At 45.0% G+C, this 14789-nt stretch overlaps 1 pseudogene; it reads right to left on the reverse strand.

The window, feature by feature from the left end:
- LOC147958903 (uncharacterized) overlaps positions 1–14274 on the reverse strand; it is a 31665-nt pseudogene extending 17391 nt beyond the window's left edge.
- Between the last annotated feature and the right edge of the window lie 515 nt (positions 14275–14789).

The following is a 14789-nucleotide window of genomic DNA, read 5'->3' on the forward strand; positions in this document are numbered from 1 at the left end:
TTCAACAGGCGGTAAATTAAGACCGTGTATTTCTTCAATAGGAGGTAAATTCTTAACATCTTCAGCTTTAATACCTTTTTCTTTCATAGATTTCTTTGCCTCTTGCATATCTTTAGGACTGAGAAATAGAATACCCCTCTTCTTCGGCGTTGGTTTAGGAATAGGCTCAGGAATTGGCTCCGGAGGTGTCCAATTATTTTCATTTGTCAACATATATTATTCAATAGAATTTCAGCTTCATCCGGCGTTCTTTCCCTAAAAACAGAACCAACACAACTATCCAGGTAATCTCTGGAGGCATCGGTTAGTCCATTATAAAATATATCAAGTATTTCATTTTTCTTAAGAGGATGATCAGGCAAAGCATTAAGTAATTGGAGAAGCCTCCCCCAAGCTTGTGGGAGACTCTCTTCTTCAATTTGCACAAAATTATATATATCCCTTAAAGCAGCTTGTTTCTTATGAGCAGGGAAATATTTAGCAGAGAAGTAATAAATCATATCCTGGGGACTACGAACACAACCAGGATCAAGAGAATTAAACCATATCTTAGCATCACCCTTTAATGAGAACGGAAATATTTCAAGGATATAAAAGTAGCGAGTTCTCTCATCTTTAGTGAACAGGGTGGCTATATCATTCAGTTTAGTAAGATGTGCTACAACAGTTTCAGATTCATAACCATGAAAAGGATCAGATTCAACCAAAGTAATTATATCAGGATCAACAGAGAATTCATAATCCTTATCAGTAACACAGATAGGTGAAGTAGCAAAAGCAGGGTCAGGTTTCATTCTAGCATTTTTTTGACTATATACTGCAAGGCAACAGCCTCACAGTCCTTTATTAATAAAGAAAAGGAAATTACAAGTTCACAAATTTACAAATGTACAAGGAAAGAGAAGGGGAACTTACAAAAAACTATGAAAGGTTAGCTATCCAAGACAGTAAGCTATCTTTGTATTTACATCCACTAAAAAAATACACTTCCGTGATGATACGTGTTTGTCACAGTAGGTCGCGTTTTTTGTCATGCATGTACATCCATGACAAATTTATGACAGAATCAAGATAGTCATACCTGTGATGTCGTAGAAGTGTTCCATGACATTACCAAAATTATCATCACGGAAGTGTCCACTTCCATGAAGATAAATCACGCGTCACAGAAGTGCTTTCGTAAGGGTGACCGACACGTGGCATCCACCGTAACGGAACGCCGTTAAGCTATCGGTTCGGGTTTTGGATCCGATAACCCGTTAACAGCCCCGACCAATGGGGATTTTCCACGTGTAAAATCATCATTGGCTAGAGGAAACACATGTTGGCTCATCGTTGGGACAGATGTCATCCACTCACTGGACAGAAGGCGCCTATGATACGTCGACATGTGGCACGGCCCAACAGTGGCCCATTCCTGTGAAAAGGCCGCCCCGTTTGAATTGGTCCAAAGCTGGCAGGCCGGCCCATGGAAAGCCTGTTAACGGCCTGTTCGCATATAGCCCATTTACAGCCCGCTAACCCAAGGCCCGTTACGCCCTGTCCGAATTAGGCTTAGTAGTGTCATCTGGGCCATCCAATATGATTCCAGCCCGTTTTCACTTCTGGCCCATGTATAGCCCATGACGTCTTTCGGCCCATATGAGGCCCTTTGTAACTCTTGGCCCATTAGCGCCCGTGGTGAAACTGGCCCGTAATGAACAGTGTATTACTTTACACCCATTAACGGCCCGTGGTGAAACTGGCATGTAATGAACAGTGTATCACTTTATACCCATTAACGGCCCGTTATTCCGTTGGGCCGTTTCCAGCCCAAGTTAACTTCTGGCCTTCTGAGGGCCCATTTATTCTTGGGCTCAATTGCAGCATTCGGTTACTTACGGCCCGTTACTGCCATTTTCTGCTTGTGGGCCAAATTCAGCCCGTCGTTACAGTCGGCCCGCTTGTGGACCGTTAGTCTGTTGGGCCATTTTCCTAGCATCACCAAATACGGCCTATTAACGGCCCGTTATGGTCAGCCCATAAAACGTACGATTTCCATTAAAGGCCCATCTACGGCCCATTAAAGGCCCGTACAAGACCCATAAATGAGTCGGCGGCCCATGGATCCTACGAGACGTAGAAGGCCCATGGATCCTACGAGACATAGAAGGCCCATGGATCCGACGGCCCGTGAAGGGACATGGTCGGGCGAGTTGGCCCCCGTTTGAATGATATAGCATATTCAAAGAATTATCCTACTCAATACTATCACCTCTAAAAAGCATACACTATACAACAAAGAGATCAAGGCATAGAAAGGTAGAATAATCCTACACTATACAATAAAGAAATTACAGCCGATTATACCCACGTGGCATTATGGTTCGGCACAGGTGATAATAAAGCATACACAAACAACAAATTACATACATTGGGCAAATACAGCTCATACATCATGGACGCGCATCAGCTTAACTCCATTTGAACTATAATCTCTTCAGAAAATAGGATTGGCCGGATTCAGATAGCACAAATTTCAGTCTGCAAAATCTCCAATTCCTTCATGGTTACCTCACTGTCTTGTTTCATTTTTTTGACTCTTGCATCTAATACCTGCATGTCCAGTCTCAACTTGTTCATTATACGTTGACAATCATGTACACATTGTCTTGCCACCTCTAGTTGATGCTCGAGAACATCAGCACATTCCAATTCCAATCCATAATCATTCGGTAACGGGCATGCCGCACTGCTCGCAGATCTTTGTGTTGATGTCACTTCATCCTGAAATGTTTTTGTAAGTACACATGACTAGGGCAAAAATATAGTTATAACAGTGAAGCGAACAAGACACTATTTTGTACTCCCTCCGTTCCAAATTACTCGTCGCAGAAATGGATGTATATAGAACTAAAATACATCTAGATACATCCATACCTGCGACAAGTAATTCGGAACTGAGGGAGTACTACATGGCAAAACAGGACTAACAATAATGTTACACGTCACTTTCAAAAAAAATGTTACACGTCATGAAGCATAAGCAGGTGATATTTTAAAAATTATAAAAAAGATAGTCTGTGCAGCCTGCATACAGAAATCCCTCTTAGCTCACCGGAGGAGCATGATGTTGGGGCCCAATCGAAAACACAGACAAGTTACAAATTTAGACAGCACGTTGCGTATAAGTAAGCAAGCAGTTGGCCATTCTGTGCCTCAATTAAAGTCTTAGGGAGCATAATGAACAGCAGAGGGTTTCATACAAACATACTACAGCAGGCAAAACTATGCAACCATTAGCGTAGTATAAACTAGATTGTGAGCCTCATGCAATAATAGTTGGTTAATAGACTTCAAAGCTTCAGGCACACTTCGGCAGAGTAATTAAATGGTAAGGCCTTTAATTATGTCAACTAATAGTGATACAAGTACCGAACATCAGGCATGATTATTTGGGCATCTCATTAACTAAGAACAAATAAAGCAATTGAAAAGAGAAAATTAACTATGCCTGAAACAAACAAGGAATTGAACTGTTGAGTTGCATACAGTGACTTACCTTAGCAGGTTGAAGAGGCTCAACGCAGCTCCTCCTTCTCTTGCAAGGCTCCTTCCTAACATCTTGTACTTGGAAATCCTCAATTTGATCTTCATTGCACCCCCTCAGCAAGGTGACACAAACTAGTTACTCGTCTCCTTGGAAGATAAATATGCATACTTTCCAGTCTGTGAACACAAAAGAATGAGATTATAACAAAACAACACCACATAATGAAACATGTCGCATCTCTTGCACTTGCACACAATGACATGAGCATTTACTATGTCTGCACTATCTGAAAACTAGGCATACCTTCGAACTGGATCTCCAGATACTCTTGGAGAGCCTACTATAGTGTACAGCCAAACCTTTGTGTCACCTATGAGTTAGATAAGGCCCCACTACAGCAGCCCTTAGTGTTTAAATCATTGACAATCTCTATTAGAGTGTTAGGTCAAGAACATCAAGAAATCAAAATAAACAGTCCTAGTATGGCTGGCTGATGCAAACAAGCAATTGAACAGATGTGTGAGCAAATCTTATATATCAAGAAAAGAAGCAAAGAAGGAGGCTTAAAGACCATCACTTGATTGACCAGATTTAAGGGGCATTTAAACATCATGTGCAATGTATGAACTAACATAAACATTGCATATTCCAGATTCTACAATGGAATGCACATGTATTAGGTTATGCCATGTATGATGATGCCTAAATGTACAGATAGAAGGCAGGAGTGATTCATCATTGCACGCACAATTGAATTGCAGGTTAAGGGCCAGTTCGATTCCGCCTTTTCAGGCCATATTGTCAAAATAAGCCATAAAAGATGTAAAGAAGTCATTTTTGAGTTATGGGCTTGGGCTTAACTAATTTCGCTTTGGAGGGGGGTGTTTCGGGTAGAACCTCACTAAAAATTGAAGGGAAGGGGAATAGTGAAATGACTCTGTTGTCTGCCTATATTACACTCAAAATGCAACTGCTGACGCCCGTGTCACACCTGACCCTCAAGTAAAAACAAACACACAAGCATTCATTGCCCTGCCCGCTTGCATCTCCTCTCCCCTTTCCCTCTACCTCGATCCACTGCCTGCAGCACTAGGGTTCCTCCAGCGAGCCGTCGCCACTGATCCCATCTGGCCTGGTCCTCGACGATGCTATGTCCAGCTAGGCTACATGGCCGACGGGTAGGGGCAAATCTCCCTGGCTGCTCCTCCCTCTGGCGCCGCCCCTCATTCTCATGGTCTCCAGTAGCTGCTCCACTGTGGTTCGTCCAACGCACTACTCCGGCGGGCGCTGCACAACTACGGCTGATGCCACACTACGGCAGAAGGCACCTTATTCCCCCTCCCCTCCTCCCAGGCCATGGCCTTGAGGTGTTGTTGAAGGATGAGCTCATACAACAAGGTGAGGATCTCCTCTGATTTTTTTGCCAAATTTTCATTCTGATCCACTATACGATGAATTGCTATGAGCTGCTTCTGCTGCTGCTATATGATGCATTGCTATGAGCTGCTCCTACCGCTGCTATATGATGAATTGCTATGAGCTGCTGCTGTATGATGAGTTGCTATGAGCTGCTGCTGCTATATGATGAATTGCTATGAGCTGCTGCTGCTATATGATGAGTTGCTACAAGCTGCTCCTGCTGCTGCTATATGATGAATTGCTATGAGCTGCTCCTGCTGCTGCTATATGATGAATTGCTATGAGCTGCAGCTGGTATATGATGAATTGCAGACTGCTGCTGTATGATGAGTTGCTATGAGCTGCTGCTGCTATATGATGCTTTTAGGTGGTGCTGCTATACGATAATAACCAGCCAGTTGGACCATCGAATTTCAATAAATAATTGTTCTTCATTTAAATGTGGGTGATGCGTTCTTCGTTTAAATTAGGCAATGGGATCTCTATGGAAAACATTGACCAAAGTAGATTGTGCCAAGTAGATGGTATCTTTGTATTTGCATTTTGAGCAAATAGTGATGGTATGTTTTCCTATCATATTAATTACTGCACTGGGTTCAATTTGTGATGTTTGCAAGTCAAATTAATTTCCATATGGGCAACAAAATGAAAAAAATATAATGCAATCTAGACTTTCCACTGATCATACCAAAGATAAGCTGAAAACGCAATGAAAAGAACTGGTTGGCTTATTACATGGAGCTTATATTCACAAGTGCTTATTTTCTTAGGATAACTCGTAATAACTGTCCCTAAGAAACTTGGCTAATAGAAATGGCATACAAATAACATGTCATGATGATTGCAATGGAGGAGTGACGTACCATAGCACACTGTATAGGCTCACCGCTGCCTCTCCTTTTTCGCGATGTTCCATGAAATTGCCACATACATCTTGTACTTTTTCATTGTGTAACCCAATCTGCAAGTTGACACGGCTAATTTCAGACATCTCTACATGATACAACATTGCATATCCCTTGCGCATATTTAAACCACCAATTAACGATTGTGTGCGTACCATAAACTAGCCATGACTCTGTATGCTGGACTAGCAGGCACTCTAAGGGAGCCTAATGTAGTGCACTGGAATTCCTACATGCCACCTACGATTTTGTGTAATGTACTGCCCCTGTTCCTAAATATATGTCTTTGTAGAGATTCCAGTATGGACCACATACAGATGTATATAGATGCATTTTCGAGTGTAGATTCACTCATTTTGCTCCGTATGTAGCCTATAGTGGAATCTCTAGAAAGACTTATATTTAGGAACGGAGGTATGAGGTAGTATCATGTATGACATCTACATATCTAATTTAGCAGCCAGTAGTAGAAATCATTGTCTGCACATAGGGATTACTGGTCAAAAATCCTAGCAAAGCACGCTGGCAGGCACAGAACAATACAAGAGAGAGAGACGTGCTTACAAGATCATAGCAATGCCTCAGTCCAGGATCTTGGTTGGCCAAGCTATTAGATCCAGAAGAAACATCGTCCTTGTAGTTTTTGCCAGCTGCATAACAGGTAACAGCTACCGGTTAGTATATTTGAAGTACATCGGGCAGGTGATGCTGGACGGGTTTAAAGGTGACAATTACCTAGGCCATGGCGGGTGCTTGGCATCTCTCCAGACGGTGGGAATCAGGTTAGAAACGTCGAGGGTGATGACGCTGAGCTGGCTGTCGGGGTCCGGTAAGGAGATCTAGAACCGTCGAGTAGGGTGTTTGTGGAGCGGCTCCGGTAGGGTGGACTACGGTGTGGGCGAAGCGGATCTGTGGTCGTGGACGAGGGCGTAGGTGAAGCTGCTCCGGTGGTTGGGTTAAGGATGGTGTCGACGACGCGGATCTGCGGCCGTAGACGGGGCGTCAGAAGCTGCTCCGGTGGTTGGGTTAAGGATGGTGTCGACGATGCAGATCTGCGGCCGTAGACGGGGCGTCAGAAGCTGCTCCGGTGGTTGGGTTAAGGGTGGTGTCGACAATGCGGATCTGCGGCCGTGGACGGGGCGTCAGAAGCTGCTCCGGTAGGTTGGATGAGGGTGCGAGGAAGCGGATCTGAGGCCGTGGACTTGTGAGTTGGCAAAGCGGCCCCGGTAGGGTTGAGAATGGTATAGGCGAAGCTACTCCGGTAGGGTTGACGATGGTGTCGGCGAAGCGGCTCCGGTAGGGTTGAGGAAGGTGTCGGCGAAGCGGCTCCGGTAGGCTTGAGGAAGGTGTCGGCAAAGAGGATCAGAGGCCGTCGATGGGGGCATCGATGGGGAGGCTCCGGGGGGTGTGGACGAAGCATCTCCGGTGGGTAGTACGAATGAGCCACTGCAGATGCGTGGCGGTTGACGAGAGTACCGGCGAAGCAGATCCGGCGTCGTGGACAAGGCCGGCACTGAATGGGCTGTGGTACAGTGGTGGATGAGCAGTCTACTTGTTTCTAGGGGGGTGGGAGGGGTAGATGCGGCCGGAGAAGCAGATCCGGCAAGGTGGACGCCGCTGGAAGTGAATGGGCTATGGTACGCCGGTGGATGAGCAGTCTAGGGTTTCGAGAGGGGAGGGGAGAAAGGGTGATGAAGTACGGACGTCGTGATGTAAGATGCTCTGGTGCTGTGGAGTTAGTCGTTCTTGCGGGAGGGGGAGAGGAAATGGGGGTGCCGTGTAGTGGGGGAACCGGAAGTTACCAAAGCAGCCCCGACCTATCATGTAGATGAGGGCGGTACTGTAACTGTTGGTCCCCGTGCACCAAGGACAAAAGGGGGATTTCGCATGCTAAAGACTAAGGTGGCGGAAATTTTAGAAGGAAGCGGGAGATTTTGCCGCCCGCGGGATCGTTTGTATCCAGTTTCAACTAATTTTGGACCGTGATAGCAGGAAGGTCATGCTAGACAGTGTACACGGGGCACACGTCAACAGTTAATAACTAGTGTGAAGTCCACCCCAGAAAAAGACAATAAATCAGGATGATGCGCCGATAACTTGGACGTTCACACGGGCGCGACCAATCGTACGGGTGTAGTGGCGCGTTCACAAAAAAGGGATCAAACGCTCAGCCTATGTATTTCTCGTGTAAATAGATAATTTAGTGCCATTGGTTACTTACTTTAAACATAATGCATTGACGTGTTAGTGTAGAGGCGCACAAAAATAAATGGATATTGTAGTCAGCTACTTAAAAGTGTTACCTCATATGATTTCATAGCCTCCATTTCATAAATTGCGTACCCGTTGAATTCATATATGAATATTACATATATTACTTCAAAATAGAAACTTAAATCATCCAAGACTTATGAATTTGAATGCAAGAGTAACAATGGTGCATGTACATGGTAGCTACATTGGTTGTTTGAAGAAACATCACTGTAACTTTGGCATGCACAACTGAAAAGGTTTATTTAAATAGAAAAAAATGTGATATGTGAGTGTCCAATCTTTATAGCATTGAATCGATATTGTACATTTGGCCATGATACGAAGTAGATATTGACTTATGTTCAAGCGATGCACGTCCACGATCGCTAGATAGTGATACGTGAATGAATTGTGTAATCTCTCTCACACGCATACATATCTCATTTCCCTGTGGGCATCGGAATCACACACGCGCACTTCGTGTATTTCTCTTCCTTCGTCAGGGTTAAATTCGTCTTTCTACCCCGTCCTACAAGTCTCTCACACAGAAACACACACGCTCTCTATGTCTAACACACCCACCCCTTTAATTCCGCCCACCCACAGCCACTAATGTCTCAAAGTATAATAATGTCTCTCACACATATGCTATCTACCTATCCCTTAATATAGCTAGATATGTGTCACACAAACTCCTTCTCCCTACTAGCAAGATGCCCATGCGTTGCACAGAAAATCAGGATGCATTTGTATGAGAAGTTTATCTTGTGGGAGAAAATGATGAACGAGGGAATGCCTTATTTGCAAATGCGGAGAGGGGTGTGGGTATCTTTTTGCAAAATTGCCATAGTTTCCTTCCTGTCCGTCGGATATAAATCGGATGGCCTATATTGCAGGGTGGCGGGAACACCATCATCACCAACTCTGTTTTTATAAGAGTAGAGATATGTGAGTGTCACTGCCCCCCCCCCCCACACACCCACACTTCCCAACACCGAAGGAGTAGGGTGACACCTCGATCTTGATACTAATCTATCGACTGGCTTCTCTCTCAAACATACACACTACTCGGCACCGAAGGAGTAGGGTGGCACATCGATCTTGATAATAATCTATCTACTCCTCTTTCAAACACACACAGACACACACACACTAGTTGTGCCTCTGTGCCTACCGCGCACACTCTCGATGTGTCTTTCTCTCCCCCCAACAATGACAACAGAAGGGTGACAACTCGATCTGATCATAATCTGTCAATTGGTTTCTCTCTCAAACATTGTGTCTCGGTGCCTCACTCGGTAGCCCCCTCGATATGTAGACTTCTCGCGCGCGCACAGCTGTAGTGACGATGACGCTGAACCCAGTGTGCCTTGTTTTTACCGGCCTCATGTGATAGTTTCACCCTGTTTTCTGTTAATTAACAAGGCCACCTTTTCTTTGTTACTACTAGTGAATCTGAAATCATTCGGGGCAGACATAAAATATATCACTTCAACCCAATTATCACAGCAACTATTTTAAAAGAAATTAGCTAGCTACCCGTGCGTTGCACGGAACATCAAGATGCATTTGTATGAGTAGTTTATCTTGTGAGAGAAAAGGTTGAATGAGGGAAGGCCTTATTTGCGAACATGGAGAGACGTGTGGGTATATTCTTGCAAAATTGCCATAGTTTCTTTCCTATCTGTTAGATATAAATCGACGGCCTATATTGCAGGATGTCACGCACACCATCATCACCAACTCTGTTTTCTACTCCCTCCGTCCGAAAATACTTGTGATCAAAATGGATAAAAAGAGATGTATCTAAAACTAAAATACGTCTAGATACATTTCCTTTTATCCATTTTGATGACAAGTATTTCCAGACGGAGGGAGTATTTGTCTTTTTAGAGATTTCAACAAGTGACTATGACTGGACCTTACCAACATACTCAAAAAAGTAGTACATAATTTTGATGTTACCCTCTTTTCTTGGCGGTGCAGTGCCATCTGGATAAATAAAGTACTACATGATACTAATATATGATACATGGTGCAGGAGTACTAAGTATTATTAATACAGTTTTGCTAGAACTCATCTAGATGAGATATAATTTGGTCTCATTCATCTTTTATAGCCATTGGATGTGATGCTATATAAGATGCGTGTGTGCTGACGTGGGTTGTATTTGTTCTTGTGCAACGAACTGACCACTGCATGTCATGTTTGATAATCTCAAGTCATTAAAAGCATACAAGCCCCACATCTCTGCTTGGTTGATTCCTCTATTTATGTCAAAAAATAAGAAACAACGTGAGAGTTAATGCACCACGCCTATGTGTTTACTAGTATTTGGTTTTCGTAAGATGACTTAATACTCACCTAGACGGAAGGAGTATTTGATTTGACAGTGGGCGGCGCAGTTCCCAATACGGCTTTAATGCAGACGAGGGAGGGAGTAGCGGTTCCCGATATGTTGAACGGCCAATGCATCCTCCTTCAATTAATGCATGAGGGAAGTAATGGGAGGAGGTCCGGGAAAAGAGGCTGCACGATGTGAATGCAACGCAGTTTGCCCTCATTGCCCTCATATAAAGGCGCCCCTCCATTCCAATGCATCTACCACATCGTACGCACCTAAGCATTTGCCTAAGCACCTACACTAAGCGCAAAAGAGCTCACTCCAGACCCATGGCGGCGATGCTCGTGAGCGGCCAACGGCTGCGCCAGATGGTTCACGACGCCGGCCTGCGGCATGGCGTCGAGGATCGTCTCCAGACGGTGTTGGAGACCGGCTGGTGGATGGCCGCCTTCGACGCCAACTACGAATCTCAGTTGGACCAGATGATCGTTGCCACCAGCAACAAGTTCACCATCCTCAAGAAGCTTGCGGACGACATCGCCGTACTCCTCCAGCCCACGCGCCCAGGCTCCTCATTGCCTGCCACCCTAATCGGCCTCCATGGCTGGAACCTCTTTCAAGCACTGGTGGCCCTGCGACTGCCCGTCGACCTCCTCCAGCCTCCACGGGCTCCTGTTCATCTAGCCTCCACCGCGCGCTACTCCACCGGCTACTGTTCAACCACCCCTCCACCGTCTACTGTTCATCCAGCCCTCCACACCACGGGGTCCTATTCAACCACCCCTCCACGGGCACCCCTCCATCGTCTACTATTCATCCAGCCCTCCACCACACCACGGGGTCCTATTCATCCAGAGGCAACGCCACCGCTCACTGTTCATCCAAACGCCCCCCCTGCAACGCTCACTGTTCATCCCAGAGGCAGCATCAATCGGCTTCAGTTAGCAGCAGTAGCGAAGGAATCGCTCGATTGGGTTCAGTTAACAGCCATTGATCGATCGCTCGGGTTCAGTAACGCGTATCCTGCAGTGCAATCGCTCGGGTTCAGTTAGAGCCCAACGCCTCGCTCGGGTTCAGTTAGAGCCAACGCCTCGCACACACGCGCGTACATGTACGAGAGAAACGCGCATCGCTCGGCCCTCGACCTCCCACCGTAACTGGGAACTCCCCAAAATTTTCCTCCCCCTCGCTTCTTCCACGGTTTTTTCCGTCATGGACGGCCCAAAGAATGTCATGCAGCTGCGTCTCCGGCCCGCCCAGGACAAAAAGCCCATTTTCTGTCATGATTTTTTTGTCATAGAAGTAGGAGCCCACCACATCTATGATGATACCGGGTTTTGTCACAATTATCGTCATAGAAGTGTCATATGTATGACATAATTTTTTTTCGTTCGGCCCAAAATGTCACGGATGTGTCTTTTTTTTGTAGTGATCTAATTCTATGAGAGAGAAGAGAAATGTCATGAATAAAGATTCTCCTCCAAGCTCTAAAAGAAGGTTGCTCATTCCTGAAAATCTTCCCATTCCTTTGTGTCCAAATATTCCAAGAAGCAGTGAAGACAACCTCAGTGAAGAAGGAATGACCAAAATCCCTCCTAACTGATTGAGCCATCTCATATGTGGTTTGGTTCGGTTGAATAGACCAAGAGATCCCAAGGTAATTCCAAACCCTTTGACTAAAGTTGCAAGCAAAGAATAGATGAGCTCGATCCTCATGTTGTGCACAGTTGCATAGCACACATGTTGCATCCTGGATGTTCCAATGTCGGCGTTGCATCATATCCCGAGTGTTCAAACGATCCATTAAAAGAAGCCAGCCAAACACCTTGAACTTGAGCGTGCATGCACTCTTCCAAATCCATTTGAATATAGGATCAACCACTAGGTGAGAGAAGCATGAGTCATAGTATATCTTTGACATAAAGATACCAGACTTCGAAGGCCATATCCAGATGTCATTGCTCTCCTCGTCCAGGTTGATGGAAGGCAACAGGGCCAGGAGTTGTGAGAGTTCATCATAAGCCTCCTGTGACAGAGGCAAATGGAAATGGTCCAAGGCATCAGGTAGTTCCAAAAACTCCTTGACAGTGATTACATCATCAATTACAAATGAATGAAGCCTTGGGAAGCTGTCACGTAAAAGGACAACACGATTTCCCAGCTGCCAATGATCAAGCCAAAATAGCACTGTGTCACCACTATGAACTTGTGGAATAGCGATCTTGGAGAAATTGGGATACAAGCGCATGACATAACGCCACCAAAAGGAGCCACAGGTCTGGGTGCTTTGAGGTGGTGATGAAGCGTAATAAGTATCCCAAATTAAAGTGACCCAAGGCACGTCAACCTTATTAAAGAACTTGAATAGATGCTTTAATAACAAAGCCTCATTTTGAATGCCCAAATTAAGGACACCCAAGCCCCCGTATTTCGTAGGGCGACAGAACAAATCCCAAGCGGCCAATGATTGGCGTGGATTATCCGTGTTGCCTCTCCATAGACATTGTCTCATGATCCGCTCCAATTGCTGCAAAATGCCCTTGGGAAGAGATAAGGTACAGAAAAAATATATTGGCATGGAGCACAACACGGATTGTAGAAGTTGCAATCGGCTTCCTTGATTTAGTAAGCATGAGGAGGCAGATAAACATCGCTCGACGCGATCGACCAGGGGCAACAGATCATAGATTGTAGGTCTAGAAGTTCCCATTGGCAAACCTAGATACGTGAATGGCATGGACCCAACGTCGCATCCAAGCAAGGAAGCCACCCTAGCACCTTCCTCGTCACTCATATTGATTGGGATGAGTGAGGATTTACTGAATTTGACACGTAATCCTGTGGACGCTGCAAAAGTGTCAAGCATCTCTTTGAACGCAATAAGCTGGTCATCAATCGCAGGCAGGACAATTAAGGTATCATCGGCATATTGTACTGTCGGGTAATCACTGGAGCTGGTTGGTATTGGCAGTGAAAGGATGTTCTTGGAGCACATCTCATTGACGACAGATTGTAATAAATCAACCGCAATCAGAAACAGCAACGGTGAAAGGGGGTCTCCTTGACGCACTCCCGTTCTGCAAACAAAATGATTACCCGGCACACCGTTGAGAAGCATGGAAGAAGATCTCGTAGATAATATGCTATTAATCCATCCAGTCCATCGGGAGTCAAAACCCTTGCATTGAAACATTCTGAGGATAACTTCATGCTCAACTGTGTCGAAGGCCTTCGTGAAATCCAGCTTAAGTAGGACGATGGGCCGCTTCGAGGCTTTGCATTAGTGTATATACTCAAAACACCAGGCCATGCAATCTTGAATAGAACGACACCGAAGAAAACCATATTGATTGCGGTGGATGCATTTGAGGATCACTTTCTGAAGACGGTTAGCAAGCAGCTTAGTCAAAAACTTCAAACACGTGTTGGTCAAAGAGATGGGGAGAAAGTCACCGACAACTTCGGGGTTCGGCTTTTTGGGGATTAGAGTAATTAACGATGTGTTAAGACATTCGAGATTGCATCTTCCTTCATAGAATTCCTTAACAAGTTGCATGAAATCCTCCTTTAGGATTGGCCAACACTTCTTTAAGAACAACCTAGTAAAGCCATCGGGACCAGGGGCATGATCCGTTGGCATGTTCTTAATGACAGATTCAACCTCAGAGTCTGTAAAAGGCTGGGATAAATCTTCCAGGCCATCAACACGCGCAATTAAGGTGTCCAAATCAAATCCCATGTGGATTCCTTTTGCATTGCCCATACGCTGATTAAAATCGGACCGAAACATGCCAGCTAGTGGTTGGTGATCTGAGACCATGTCACCTACTGAATTTTTAATTGAATAAATTGTGTTTCTCCTAAACCTTTCAATGGCCATGGCATGAAAAAATTTGGAGTTCTCCTCACCAACTTTAATGCTTCGTACTGTACAATGATGCTTCCAATAAACAAATTGCCAATGTAAGATATCCTCCAGGTGCAATTTGACAATTCTCCTGAAATTAAACTCCGGCCTAGTCAAAGGCCTAATTTCCTCTAGTCCCTCAAAATATAAAATCACTTTGTTGCAGTCTGAAATGAGCTCCTTAATTGTGGACATATTAAGATGCCATTTCTTGAGGGCATATCGAAGGGCCTTGAATTTGGAGGAGATAGTTGAGGCAGCAGAAGATGTGATAACAGGCCTGTTCCACACTTGAGCAACACAATCATTAAAACCAGGCAGATCAACCCAATAATTTTGAAAGCGAAAAACTTTAGCCTTAGGAATAGCCGTAGCGATTGAGACCACACACGGAACATGATCGGAGGCCGTGCGTGCAAGCGGCAAGA

This window comes from Triticum urartu, chromosome 7A (assembly GCF_056163025.1).
Source record: "Triticum urartu cultivar PI428250 chromosome 7A, HENAU_Tu73, whole genome shotgun sequence".
NCBI lineage: Eukaryota > Viridiplantae > Streptophyta > Magnoliopsida > Poales > Poaceae > Triticum > Triticum urartu.